At 48.8% G+C, this 15,158-nt stretch overlaps 1 protein-coding gene across 1 annotated transcript in view; it reads right to left on the bottom strand.

Annotated features, from left to right (window-relative positions):
• The window catches only part of LOC122382167, a 38,876-nt gene extending 26,482 nt beyond the window's left edge, over window positions 1-12,394 (bottom strand). The window contains exon 1 of the mRNA XM_043367145.1: window positions 12,241-12,394. The gene's annotated coding sequence lies outside the window, so the exon portion shown is untranslated. The remainder of the gene's footprint in view (window positions 1-12,240) is intronic.
• Between the last annotated feature and the right edge of the window lie 2,764 nt (window positions 12,395-15,158).

Below are 15,158 nucleotides of genomic sequence, written 5' to 3' on the forward strand. Positions count from 1 at the left end.
GGGAGAGGCTGCCTGGAGATTGCAGAGGCTCTCGGTGTCAAGGCCCCAAGCCCGCGCAAAAACAAACCATGAAGACTGCCGGTCGAGAACAAAGAGAGGTTCCCAGTATTGCATGTCGGATAATGAGCGCATGTGTCCACAGTGCATTCACATATGCCGCCCACTGTTACTAAAAGAACCGACTCGAGAGCCCGCTGCTGGCGCACACCCAGACAGTCCCTCCCCACAACTAAGGGAGCCGAAATCTGCTTAAACGAAAACGCCTCACAGACCACCTGCCGGAGCCACTCCCGGAATGTGGCAGGATGTACGGATGACAGAGTGGATTCAGACAATGGAGGTGAATATTATCCCTACTTCGCTAAGTATATTTTTCCTGTATGAGCTCTGCTGGGGAGCAGTGCAACACGGAATAAAAAGAATTGCAGAAGCTGTCCCTTTACGTAGAGGTCACGTGAGACTTTTCCTACATGCCGGGGTATGTCTTAAGCACAGCACGAGCCGGGCAGTAAAACTATGACCAAGAAACTGTCTGTGTCAAAATGCCATGTTATTTGATAGGCCGGGCAGGAAACAAAAGTTTACTGCCCGAGTTTACTGCCCAGGGCAATGACCTCTAAACTACAGTGTATCGCATTAGTCCAGAGGTATAATTGACAGGGAATGTATAATTGACATCATTATTGCATGATATTTGCCGCGTAAAATTAGAAAACTAACATTTTTTGGTAAATATCTGCTCTGCTTATCAAGGGTTTTGAAATATTTTGTATTGGTTACAAAGCCGAAATTATGGTAAGATATGCGCCTATTAATCGAAATCCGTTATCGCTTGTTGTCTTATCTTCGTTTGATATGTCCACTGATACCTTGGGCCTAAGTTAATGCGTTTTTATTTGGCAGTTGTAGTCCTTTCCTCGAAACAAACATGTAAAATATGGAAAATACAATGTATTTGACGAACGTTTAGCCATAGGGCATATCAACAAAGTACGATTATATAAATTAAGCAAAGATTCTTGCAAGAGCACTGGGAAAATTCACGTTTAATCACTAGGAATATTACACCTTCTTCTTGTTCTTATGTCGTGGCAAATCATTCAAGTATTATGTTCCTTGGATATCCAATTGTTGTGCCATTCTGAGTTGATATTTTCAGACGTGATTATTTTTGAAGTAAGGTATTTTGATGCATTTTCTTCTATAAATTTCCTTTAAGGCTTTATCCACAGCAGTAGCGCAATCACTGTTAGGAAAATATGGACAAAACAATTGCATAAAAGTGTCACCAAAACCTGTCGAAACTAACCTAGCAGGTATGCGGCATGTAGGAAAAATCTTACTGACCTCAGCCGTACGAAATTATTTGGAAACTCGGCTTGCAAAATTTGACTCCGGCCCTCGTGCTTCGCACTCGGGCCTACGTCAATTTTGCAAACCTCGTTTCCAAATAATTTCGTCGGCCCGGTCAGTAATATATATTCGCGGGCCGACCTCTATCCACATTTCGAGAGGGGAGGCGGGAGTGAGTGCGACTTTGCGACGATACACCTTCAGAACACGCACGTATTGTTCGAATAAGCGGTGTGATACCACCTTAAATGGAGTTACGCTGTCCAATTCAGGGCGGAGTGCGCTTCTGGGCACGCGCAGACGGGGTCACGGGGCGGCTGGGGTCAGAGGTTAAGGTTACGGGCGGACCTGATGCGCGCGGGCGGACCTGGCAGTGGCCTGGGCGGGCCGCAGTCCCGCTGACATTCCTCTGACATTTCTGTCACTTCTGACATTGTTCAACACCACACTCAAAACTTTTTTACCACCTCCTGGAGGATTCATTTTTACCAATCCCACAAGATAAGAGTATATTGAAAGGGTACCTCGCTGCTACCATTATGTGCATGGTAACGGTACGTGGTTCAATTGAAGTTATTCGCCAGCAAAGAGTGTTATTACCATGTAAATATCAATATTACTCTCGCAATCCTAGACATGACGAAAACTCTTTCCTCCTGGGTATCGTGCCTCGTGTGCAGGTGGTCGTTTCATGCGTGGATCTTGTTTACCCTCGTGAAGATAATATTTGAAAGAGTATCAATCAGCCAATCAAAAACGAGATCGGCCGTTTGAAGGTTGAAGGCCGCGCGCGCATCTGTCAGTTTTCCGTCGTTGGTCTCCGAGGGAGGGAGTGAGCAGTGTCGGTGCGGCGCCACGTGGCCGTTGGTGATTGTGCTTGTGTGCTGTTCATCGCCTATAGAGCCTCTGCGGACATTTTATTGTAAGTACCGATGTGATAGAGCATTGCGTGCTGTTGAGTGGTGCTTGTTTGATCTGGCTAACAGAACCCCGTGCACGGCCACGTGGCAGAGTGTTGTAAGTAGGTACATACATTTTGTTGTGATGCATTTTGTTGGCGACTTAGAAAAAGCCATGCACTGTAGTGATGCAGTTTAATTATCCCACGTAGACGGGCGACAATCCAGGAACGCTGCCGTTCACTTCAAATGTTGTGCGCTGTGCCTTATCCAATTCGAGGGAGCTTTATTATTATTTATATTCAAGTATTCATTTTAAATGTTCATATTCAAGTTGCATTCAAGTTGTATCGTAATGTTTATTTACCGCGTGTGCATCGCTGAACGCTTTGTTCACTGAAAACTTTTTTCCATTTCCTGAAGGGTAAACCCGCCATAGCATGGTATGCTTGACACACAGACGTTTTTTACCACCCTCCAGATGGTCAATTTTACTCTTTCATGAAGAGTAAACTCGTCAGTGAGGGGTAACCTGACACACAGACGTTTTTTACCATCTTCTGTATGGTAAACTCTTTTGATTTACTTTCGTCTAGAGGGTAACATTTTCGAAGTTACACGCCGTGGAAGGGTAACTCTTTAACTGACCCTCCTCTAAAGAGTAGCATGCCATCTACTCTGTGATTTACCCTCTTACAGAGAGTATACCCTTCTGGCTTACCCTCAGTCAAATGGTAATGCTTACTCTTCCCCAAAGAGTTTACCCCCCAGAGGATGGTAGCTTGACACACAGACGTTTTTTTAGCACCTTCCAGATGGTAAATTTTACTCTCTCATGGAGAGTTAACTCGTCAGGGAGGGGTAACGTGACACACAGACGTTTTTTTTACCATCTTCTGCATATGGTAAACTCTTTTGATTTACTCTCGTCTAGAAGGTAACATTTTCGAAGTAACACGCTGTGGAAGGGTAACTCTTTAACGTGACCCTCCTCTAAAGAGTAGCATGCCATCTACTCTGTGCTTTGCCCTCTTACATAGAGTATATCCTTCTGGCTTACCCTTAGTCACATGGTGATGTTTACTCTTTCCTTTAGTGTAAACCCCCCAGAGGATGGTAACGGACCCACAGACGCTTTCTTCAGAAGCTTCGCGAAGCTTCTGATAACCGGAGTTAATCAACATGCTTCAAGAGCAACACTATATATTTGGCATTCCGTACAAACAATACGAGGGGTTCACCAGCCATGAACATTGTGAGACTCTCCACTTATTCATACGGAGTTATAACTCCGTATGAACATCGAATGAGACTCTCCACTTATTCATACGGAGTTATAACTCCGTATGATTAAGTGGAGAGTCTCACAATGTTCATGGCTGGTGAACCCCTCGTAATGTTTGTACGGAATGCCAAATATATTGTTGCTCTTGAATCATGTTTTTAGTTGATGAACTCCGGTTAACAGAAGCTTCGCGAAGCTTCTGAAGAAAGCGTCTGTGGGTCCGTTACCATCCTCTGGGGGATTCACACTAAAGGAAAGAGTAAACATTACCATGTGACTAAGGGTAAGCCAGAAGGATATACTCTATGTAAGAGGGTAAAGCACAGAGTAGATGGCATGCTACTCTTTAGAGGAGGGTCACGTTAAAGAGTTACCCTTCCACAGCGTGTAACTTCGAAAAATGTTACCCTCTAGACGAGAGTAAATCAAAAGTGTTTACCATACAGAAGATGGTAAAAAACGTCTGTGTGTCACGTTACCCCTCCCTGACGAGTTTACTCTCCATGAGAGAGTAAAATTTACCATCTGGAAGGTGGTAAAAAACGTCTGTGTGTCAAGCTACCATCCTCTGGAGGGTAAACTCTTTGGGGAAGAGTAAGCATTACCATTTGACTGAGGGTAAGCCAGAAGGGTATACTCTCTGTAAGAGGGTAAATCACAGAGTAGATGGCATGCTACTCTTTAGAGGAGGGTCACGTTAAAGAGATACCCTTCCACAGAGCGTAACTTCCGAAAATGTTACCCTCTAGACGAGAGTAAATCAAAAGAGTTTACCATACAGAAGATGGTAAAAAACGTCTGGGTGTCATGTTACCCCTCCCTGACGAGTTTACTCTCCATGAAAGAGTAAAATTTACCATCTGGAAGGTGGTAAAAAACGTCTGTGTGTCAAGCTACCATGCTATGGCGGGTTTACCCCCCAGGAAATGGTAAAAAAGTTTTCAGTGGTGCCCTGACGCCACTGTGACACAAACCTGACCCGCCGTGACACCGCCCAGACACCGCTGTTACCCCGCCCTGACGTTGTAGGAAATGTCACTGTGGGAGGTTACTGAAATGTCTCCATAGCCGGCAGCTGGGCGGACGGCGCGGCCAATTTCGGCCCGCCGCGCCGCGCCCGCATCGACAAATGACGACGCGGTAGACCGGACAGACAATGGATGGACTCGCAGAACTATGAATGGGAAGTCAGACGAACATATAGATACCCCAGCGTTCCGCCTTTTTAGGTGGTGCTTTATTGGTCGACGCCCGTCAAGCTAACGCAAGATATTACTGTGTGAATACGCTTTCTACAAAAAGTAAAATTGTTAAGACGTGCACTATCTGGAAAACATATCTATGTTAAGGGAATTATTTGCAATTAAATTAATAGCAACTTTATGCATTTCAAAATATGTGGGCAGTCGTAAGCACTTATAATCCACCCTAAGGCGCGGCGACTATTGTGTGTACTCCCAGAGCCCCAGGTTTTACCCATGTGAAAAGTAAAATGTTAGCACCCTATTCACACTAAGCCCGCGGCTACTGACTCGCAGAGTCGTCTCTACCACCACTGCTTCAGGGTCTTCATTCCGCCGCCGCTGCTGGCTCACGGCTCCCACAAAACAGCCTCGCCGCAACCGACGGACCTCTTTCGAAAGGTCCATGTGAGGCAACACGTGCAGCAGCGGGACCGCCCTGCCGCCGACCGGGGGGCATCTCCCGCTGTCTGCGGCGCACGTCCCAGGCAATGGCACCGAATTGGCGGCACAGGTCGCCGGGTGGCGTGTCTGCAGAGACCGGGGTCGACCAACTGCACCAGGGGTCGGCAGCGTGCGGCCAACGAGACGCAGATGGAGTTTTGAGACGACCTGAGTGCCGACGTAACCCTCTTGGGTGATTTTGGCGCAGTGGGATCCTCCTATACGGACCTAGCGCAGAAATATTTCCAGACGAGCTCGGAACGGGCGTGTCTCTCCTTAGCAGCTCACCGCTGAAATTCTTGGCTTTGTTACAGTCTTGGCGCATGTCCGGTGCCCACCCCGTGACGAAGACAAACAGCCGCGTAACGATTTCGTTAGCTCGTGCTTGTGACAATCTGGTTTCAGAGCGTGAAGTTCATATGTGCTAAAATGCTTGCAGTTGACACCGTCGCTATATGATAAATGTTTTTTGGGGCAGGATCTGTATCGAGACTAGATATAATTTTGGGCTGTTTTGTAGGTGCATGATGTCAGTTTGAGTGTGATATGCTTCCTTTCGCAGCAGCCCTGCAATTTCTGGTGGATTCATTTACAGCCATAGTGTTAGTGCCGAATTGCCAACTTTCACGTCACCAATTGCCTACCAATGGTTTTGCGAGAATGATTTTCAAATTATTCAAAAACAAAATTTGAATTACGATTGATTTCACTTAAAATTGTCAATAGAACTACGCCGTTCAGCTTAGCTCATCTTGGTCCAGTCATTTTACGGCACAATCAACTCATGTGGGTTTATGGGTGATTTACAACACTCAGCCACCAGCCGGATAAGCTTCATCTTCCTGAAACCGGTGACCAACAAAGGATGCGACCGTGTCACGACGGGTCGCCGCCAGGAGTGTTTGTGGCACGTGCCGACACGAACGGTGTCACGTACCGCCGCTCAGCTGTCCACGGCGACCTTGTGGCCCCGGAAACTGCAGCCGCCGTACCGTGTGTGTGCGGGTGTGTGGGTGAGGGGGAGGGTCGTTTGTGTGAGTATTTAGCATTCAGAGGATTGCTGTGATGCAGGAATGGCGCTGAAATGACCTTTTCTTTCAATCTCAGTGGCTTATCGCGTAAAACCCCAACTTTTTATGCCGTATGAGTCAAGGTAGGAATTCGTCAGTCTGATGAGATTATTAACTCATTCAGTAGAATGCCTGGCTGTGGCTATTTCAGCTTAAATAACAGTTCCACTACTATCGAGACATTTACCCTGCGACTTGGATCTAAATGCTGCTGAAAGCATCGCTTGATGGCAATGGCAAGTCTGCTCACTCAGCATTTCCACATGTTGGGGCACATACATTCCTCACCACGGTAAGAGACCGTGGGGCGCTGCGACCAGTCCAAAGTGGCCCGCGGGGACGCTGATAGATGCAGGCATTATAATCAATCGCTCTAATGTACCCAGAAGATGAGACAGAGTCTGTTATTCCCGGCCAGACGGTCAGAGCTTTTCAGTCCAATTACCTATCTCTATTTCACGCTCAGCATGTGTGGATCAGGCCAACAAAGCCCCTGCTCGCAGCCGTTCTGAGCCCGCGATCATCAGGGAGCGAAGACTGCGTCTGGTAGTCCATCAGGGCAGGAGGAATGTGTCATGATGGTCTCTCGCCACGGAAATACACTGGGACACCCGCCTGGTAATGGAGAAAATGGGACATGTGGTGGGTAGGGACGAAAATGGAGCAAACGGGATGGCGACAGACAAAGCGAACGCATCCACAGGAGATGAAAAATGTAATGTGAAGTAAGAAGTAATGCACTGACATTTTAAAGTCATCGCACGATTGCAGCCATTTTAAAATCAGAAGTCAGAGCGTTGAGATTACACAAGTCAAGTCACTTTTTCATGTCCCTCAAGAAGTGGATTAACCCGCGCGGGGCTGGGGTCTCCAGCCGAACGCGCGGGGCTGGGGGGGGGGTAAATTTTACCCCCCCCCCCTGTTATCTCCCGAACTAATGGTCCGATTTGGAAAAATCAAACGCCAATCGAAAGATCTCATCACGAACAACTAAAAACATGTACTTAATTTGAAGTTTGAGGTCAAGGTCAAGGTCAGGTCAAGGGTACAAATTGCAAGTTTCTACAGTATCGGCCTTGCACCGTAGTTGCCGAAGAATGGAGTCATCGACTGAGACTGATTGCCCAAAACGTGTTCTTAGGCTACCAAGACAATATTCGTTGCATACAATATCATTCAGAGGTCAAGGTCAAGGTCAGGTCAGGTCAGGTCAGGTCAGGTCACCAAAAAACAAAATATAGAAAAGGGCATGTGCGACACATGTTTTATGGGTCATTTTACTCATAGAATTCAATAGGCACACTCAATAAGTGATATGGACCACCTCTGGATGAATTTCAGGTCGAGGTCAGGTCAAGGTCAGGTCAAGTGAGGTCAAATTTTGAAGTTGGTTGTTAAGGCCTAAAAAGGTGTCTATCTGATGCAGCTTTTCACGGCAAATCGAATGGTGCTATTTTTGTTTCCATACGAGGTCCAGAACTTCCAAAAAAAATCATTTTTCAAAATTTTTGTGTGTCGTGACGTCATAAAATCTTGAATAACTCCCACATTTTTGAACCGATTCTTCTAAAAATTGGTATGTAGGTGCACATAGACCATTTCTCTGACATATATTCCTGGTTTTTCGATACACTCAAAATTTTGGATTTTATAATTATTTTCCCAAAAAAGTCAGTTTTTTGAAAAACTTTGGGCTAAAATCCAACATTTTCAAAAAACCGAGATAGCCATTTGATAGACAAAGTAGAATTACGTATAACCTTTTTTGTTACGTCTTGATTCCTTTAAAAATGAAGAGGTTAGCGGCGTTTGAAATTTAGCCGTTTTTGAGGCGAAAATGGCGAACATGACGTCACTAAAACGTCAATTTCTCAAAAATTTTCCGACGGATTTCGCTCAAATTTTCAGGAAACGTGTCAAATTGATGTAAGAAAAGGTACTGAAAGTTTGGCGGCGTTGCGCGCCGCCGTTTTTGAGATATTGCAAAAATTCGCGAGGGGGGTAAAATTTACCCCCCCAGCCCCGCGCGGGTTAAGCAACAAGTTTTTATACGTATGCGAAGATATTTCCCAAAGTCCTCAGAGCCTTCCCTAGTTCGGTCAATAAACATAGTCCGAGTGGTGGAATTTCTCTGCGAAGCTACTGAGAGTGGAGTGCCTGAGACGCCGAGAGTGGAGTGCCTGTGGAGTAAATGACGCGCGCTGGAGTGTCTGCGAGTCCCTGCGGCGGCCTCGGAAGGCTGCCATTGTGGTCGCCGCCGGCGCCACCCCATCCTCTGTGCCGATTCGGCACGCGCCGACCGCAGTCGGCACCACTTGCCGGTGAAAGTAGCGTGTCGCTGCATACGATACTCGCAGCGCCACCGTATACCGGTCGCAGTGCCGGGACGAGGAGTCTGCACCGGGCCAGGCTCACCTCCCGTACCGGCTGTGACACTCAGGCACGCGATTCATGCATACCTTCCGGTGCCGCCCTTACATCACGTGATTGCCACCTGTCACCGTTTGTGGTTCGAAAGATAATGGTTTCTATCACGGATAAACGCGAGATCACAGCAGCTTGGTTAACGGACATCACGAATCGTTTTTCGACAGGACACGACAAGGGTGAAAGAGGCTATTGATCAGTGACCCCTGTTCACCATCGAGAGGGCCCCTGCGGCGCTGTGCAGCTCCTGGCAGCTCCAAGAAACCACGCACCTTGCACAAGGCTGCACGCCGGTCCCGGGGCGGGCGCAGTGGTCACGTGACCAGCCGGCGGGTCACGACGGGCGTCACGGCTGCCTGAGGAGCCGTGTAAAAAGAAGAACCGCCGCGAGGGTAGCCGTGCGGGAGTGACGCGCGACCAATCGGTGATGGAGGCTCACCGGTACACGGCAGGAGCTGGGCCGGGGCGCGGTAGCACGAGAGCCGGGCTGGTGATGTCTTCCTGTGAGCTGTGGCAGTCGCCGCTGTATGTACGGTGTGTTCTTGTGATGCATTGCAGTCTCCGTCGTGATGTGGTTTTATGGTGTGGAGCTGCCGTTTTCTCATAGCGCTCCAAGTTCCTATGATTAGCGGGAGTCTCCAGACCACGGTTCGGTTCTTGTGATTGATAGCAGTCTCGTGACTGTTTGACTAAACGGTGGATGTTACAATAGCTAGAACCTATAAGCGACGCTCTCAGCCATTACATATGGCCTGACAAGACACGTTTAAACCACAGAATCACTGCATTTGTCCTTTTAAACGCTGTTTTTCATTGAAGTCCATCTAGTCATGCATTGGCTGAATCAATCCTCGAAGTTTCGTGCCTACTACCGTAACGTACAGGTAATTAATTAGGTATCATGTTGATAGTGATGATTCAATGACGCTGATCATTCAAAACATAACAGATGAATGGCTTGGCACTCGTTCTAGAAACGCTTTTTCCTAATTCCTTGCGTAGATATCGACATGTACCATAAAATTACTATCAGGTGCGAGGTATCTTTCAGTTGTGACAGATCGAACACAGCCTAAACCAGCCTGCCAAGTTTCTCGGCACAATGGAGTGGCGGGGTCGTGCATCGGTTCACAGGAACACATTTGTTGGCGCCGATGCCTTTCTATGGAGCGGCGTCATTGTTAACCTCTGAACTGCCTTCCTCTCGACTATGCAGCGGGCTCAGTTCGTGAGCGGGAGCCATAAATCGGCCGCGCCGCTCGGTTCCTTCGAATCCGTCGTCACGGATGAGCACCCCGAGCCCGGGTTGAGGTCTGATTTGTGGCAGATCAAAGGAAGGGAAGCTGAGGTCAACAGAGCCGGATATAACAAGTAATCGGCTGATGTTGAACAATTTGGAATGAAATGGTAAGCATGCACGAGGATCCAAATTAAAAAATAACATTCACTATGATCGTGTTGGCTTCTTCAGCCGTAAATTTATCATACATCTCATGATCCAGTGACCTGTCATCGCCGAGTGAAGCTGCATTTACCGCGCCGAACACTTCATAAGCATCGCGTCGAATCCCGTAACGGTATTCCGTATCGATCACGTACGGCCTCAGAGGCCACTCGGAGGTCCTCTCGTAGAGAGAGCCCCGAAGCTGACCCGGAATGAGGCGCGCACGTCTCGTGCATTCCGAGTGGATGGGCCGCGCTGAGGCCTCGGCGTGCCATCCTCAGTGGTCAGTGGACCACTGATGGGAGCAGGTCTCAGAGGCCAAGAGATTGTTCGAGATCCCATAGACCAGCCAGAGACCACGCATTAGTGAACTGACCTAATGAAACTGTAAGTTACACGTATTACAGAATCGTGGAAGTCGTGCTTGGCTAGGTGACCTCGATGTGTCTAGGAAAGACAAAGTCGTGGGGTCAGCGGTGCTGGTGCTAGCTGGGTCGGCCGGACAGAACACAGCCGCGGCTCGACGATGGCTGTTTCGTCCCGGACTGGACAGTTGGGAGGAAAGGGGGGCAGCGTTGCTGGCGGTGGCTGGGCCGGCTCGGACAGGACCCAGTCGCCTTCAAGTGACTATTTAGTGGTTAGGCAGGCTGTGGGCCTAATGGGCCGGCCGGGCCAGCACCCATTCGCGGGCTAGTCGCTGGTTAGGCACGCGGTGGGCCGCCCCGGACAGGATTCGGTCGCTGGTTAGGCACGCTGTGGGTCGGCCCGCTCAGACCCAGTCGCTGGTTAGGCACCCGGTGGGTCGGCCCGGACAGGACCCAGTCGCTGGTAAGGCACGCGGTGGGCCGGCCCGGACAGGATTCGGTCGCTGGTTAGGCACGCTGTGGGTCGGCCCGTTCAGAACGTGTCACGCCGGGCCCGCCATTTGTCTCCTTGTCCCCGATCGGGCACGGTAGGGGCGGTCAGGTAATGAACAGGGACCGACACGACTTATGGCCCGACGAAACAATGGAGCTCCGACATAGATACGTGTAAGGCGGGTCTTAAAAGGACAGCACTTTGATGAACAGTAGTAATTAGAGAAGTAGAACTATAATTGTGCACAGCTAAGGGTTACCGAAATTCCGATACATTTTGTCTTCTTAGATTTGATATTTACTATAGGACCTGGCTAGTAAAAGGGCCTGATTTACAAGCAGCGTTATTCTTTTGTTCTCTCATTAAAAGCAAGCATTAAAATTCGTTTGATTGCTTGTTATCAGTGAACATCTATTTGCACCGGATATCATGATAATTGATCATACACATTGTTTGTCAGCTAGCACGGAAAAATCAACTTAATTGCCATGGCCCTTCACGAGGCACACACTACAGAACCAACGAAGCCGTTAACGAGAGGGAAAGCCGCAATTGAATTATCGTGTCACGATGCTGGTTGAGCAAGAAAGGTCTCTAACAAACTCATTGTTCCCTGATCAACTCGGCCATTTCCATTGCACGATGTGAATGTCACACTGGGAAGTAATTGATTGAAACTTGAAATAACGCGGGTAGTTGAGCCAACTGTGTGCAGCAGCGGGCACTGAAAGATTACGACACAAACACAAGCACGGTCGGCAGACGAATGTGCGGTTCAGTGGCCCGGGCGATTTTAAATAACGACAGTAAAAACATCAGAACATGCCTACTGTAACATTACAGTGCTTATAAAGTAACAGGAAGAAGACGAAATCAGTATGGTCTATAGAAAAAATGAATTGGGCTGATCACCTGGATCACCTGGCAGGTGGATGCTCCAATAAAGTGATTTCTTCCAACCATTTTTCTTTTGCATTAAGCTTACAGAAGCTCGAATGATTTGACCCAATCAGCTTGATGTCGGATTTGAATAGGTGTTACTTCCAAATAAGCTGACCACAAACAGCATTGCACGCAAGACATGGAAAAGGTTTAGTGTTATTTTGACCACGATCATACATTTTAAGAATGAATATGATCCACAAAAATCACTAGTCACACGATGGCGTCGCGCACGATCTCGGAATGTCTTTATCAATTAAAAGTAGCTCTTACTTACCTGAGGCGGAGTCCTGCCGGGTCCCCCGGTTTCGGCGTTTGCAGTCCTCTTGGTCCCCTCTCCCCTCGAGTGTCTGTTCAGTCCATGGGTCAGTCGCCGTCACACCGACACACCACCTCCCCCGTCACCTCCCGCACCGCCGACCGGCCGCTCTGGGCCGCCGCCGCAGACTGGCGCGTGCGCCGCCGCCGCCGCCGCCGCCGCCGCCGCCGCCGCCGAGTGACCCGGGATGACGTCCCTCCGGCCGCCGCGCCGGCACCGCTCAGCACCGCTCGGCGGCGGCGGCGGAGCACCCGAGCGCGACCGGGGGTCGTCGGGCCACGCGGCAGAAAGGTGATCGGTCTCCCGTCGACGCGTCCAAACAATATCAACCGCTATCGACGGCTGCCGGCCGAGTCATCAGCTTCGGCCCGCCGAGACGCGGCCTCTAACGGAAACCACTTTCACGGGTGGGGATTATGAAACGGGAAGGAGCCGGTGTGTTACGAGTCGGACAGCTCGGGCCGCGCGGGATTAAACGGATCAGTTTATTGTTCGCCGTCTCGTTAGTCCTGCCCGGGTGTTGCCCAACTGACTTGTGACAAAATTCGCTCGCGTCGTCCAGCCGTGTGGAACTTTGGTTTCACTGCTTAGTGGTTTTCACGCTTATATACCGGCCTTTCAACTTTACTAAGCGATCACCATATGTAATGTAATCTATGTACTACACTATGCAATCACGTTACGTGCTTAACTTAACGTGCACATTTATTTCATGCTTCCTATTTAACGCTGTTAATTGCTTCGCTGTAATCTATGTAGTTATCACATGTAACTATACCTAAGCATGCACTAAGGATGAGGTAGCATCAGAAAACCGGATCTTACGATAACCCACAAGCCACAATATTTTGGGTAGCAGACTTCAGAAATAATTGGTTGCTCTGTGGCAGTAAGCACGTCTACATGTAATCAATATTGCCCGTATAAGAAGAAATTATCAACGCGCTAGAACAAAAGGTTGGAAGCGAGGTAGAGAAAGTCTGATAACGGTTTAGAGAACAACGCTAGTGTGAGCCATTTATACCTGCAAAACGCGAAAGATGTTCTCCCCATCAGCCCGTCGACCTCAAAATCCGTATTTTATTCCTCGATTACATCAATGACACCTCGATCTTATGGCGAAATCCAGGCCCGTCAGAACCGGTGCCAATCAAAGGCAAACCGTGACCTGTAATTGAGGGAACCGAAATGAAGTTGCGTTTAAGCGCCGCAGGCACCGCCCCAGTAGCCAGTCTCTTCTCACACACACTGCGACATGTCAGTGAGCTGTTGATGCAACCCTGTTATTGGCACACGAAATTCTCAGTCGCGTGTGAGACACTCCTGTTTGCAAGGAGCTGTTTGCTGCGAATAAATTGTGGGAGTGTCCTAAGTGGCTCTGACATTATGGTGCATTTATTGTCATGATAGTGGCTCAACTTTATAGACATATATCAAAATGCGTCTAGCTTGATATTTGTGCCTGGTAGCTGTCAAATTATGGACCACTGGCCCTTTAAAAAAAGGAATGATTTAGGCAGATGGTTTGTTGTTATCATTATGTCCTTTCCGCTAAGTACGATACCATTGTGCATTATGTACGCAGTCCGTTATCCTTGACAATACGTCAGACTCACGCTGAGACTTTACATTGCCAAGTTGCGTGTCTGTGCATATGTGTCATGAACCATTAACCGTTACAATGTGACGGCAGCGTCCACGACGCTTCCCGGAGCGGAGGGTAGTTCTCGTGACCGCTGGTCCGCCGGCGTGGACCAAACGACCGTGACCAATGGTCTGCGCGTAATTCGCTCCGTGTCGTAGGTACGGTCCGCCGCGGGTGCCACGGTTCCCGCAAAAAGAGCTGTAAGGACGCTCCGGTATGATCTTGGCTAATGTATCGCCGCAATGCCCGGCGCCAACAGCAGTGCGCGATATATGATGAGAATATCGCGGATAAAATGCTACTCTACACGGACGGCCGTGTGGCCATGTGAATGCTGACTGACAATTCGCAGCTGCTAACGAAGTACATTCAACAATTGCAGTCGAGTGGTCTCAAAATATTATAGATTAGAGCACCGGTAGCTGATTTTTAGGTACCTAATGAGGGCTTTCAGCAATGCAATAGGTATCCATTTCAACACTTTCGTTTTATTATGATCTATTTTAAGGTTACCGCATAATTAATAGCGTTGCAAACAGGCAATAACTCCATATTGCACTAGCTCAACGATCAGACAGCACATAAACACGGTCTTCATCGTTTCATAGACCGCATAATAACTCCTCAGTGTGGCCTCTGAGCCCCGTCAGCAAGACCCGCGATGTGTGAGACCTGAGCCTCCGCTGGTGATGACGTCACCTGAGGCATGTGACGCCGCTGAGTGGCTAGTGAAATCAACAAGCCACTAGCACGGGCTGGAGGTCATGACACACGTGTCGCAATGCGACAAGTGGTGGGATCCGCACGACTCGAGCAGCGAAAACTCAGTGCTGAGAAACAGTGCCGGACCGTGTATTACAGTGTAATGTAGAGCGTGAGAAGGCCGGACAGACAAAATGGCGATTGGGTGGGGCACAGGACATCAGAAAATAAAGGAAAAAGAGGAGAAATGAATACAGACAATCAGGGGCGCGGGAACTACGTTCAGACTGGGGGGGGGGGGGCACACAGAGATCAACCTAGGGTACCTACCCCCAAATCTAGTTTTCTCACCGGTTTTAGGCCACTTATTTTTCATCCCTTGGCTTTTTCAACAAAAAAGAAGACATTTGCAAAAAAGTGTGGTATTCCGTCTCAAAGCTGTGGGGGCATCGCCCCCACGGCCCCAGAGTTGGGGGGGGGGGCAAGCTGCCCCCACTGCCCCCCCCCCCCCGGCTCCCGCGCCTATGCA

This window comes from Amphibalanus amphitrite, unplaced genomic scaffold (assembly GCF_019059575.1).
Source record: "Amphibalanus amphitrite isolate SeventyFive unplaced genomic scaffold, NRLGWU_Aamphi_draft 000134F_arrow, whole genome shotgun sequence".
In the NCBI taxonomy this organism is placed as follows: Eukaryota; Metazoa; Arthropoda; class Thecostraca; order Balanomorpha; family Balanidae; genus Amphibalanus; species Amphibalanus amphitrite.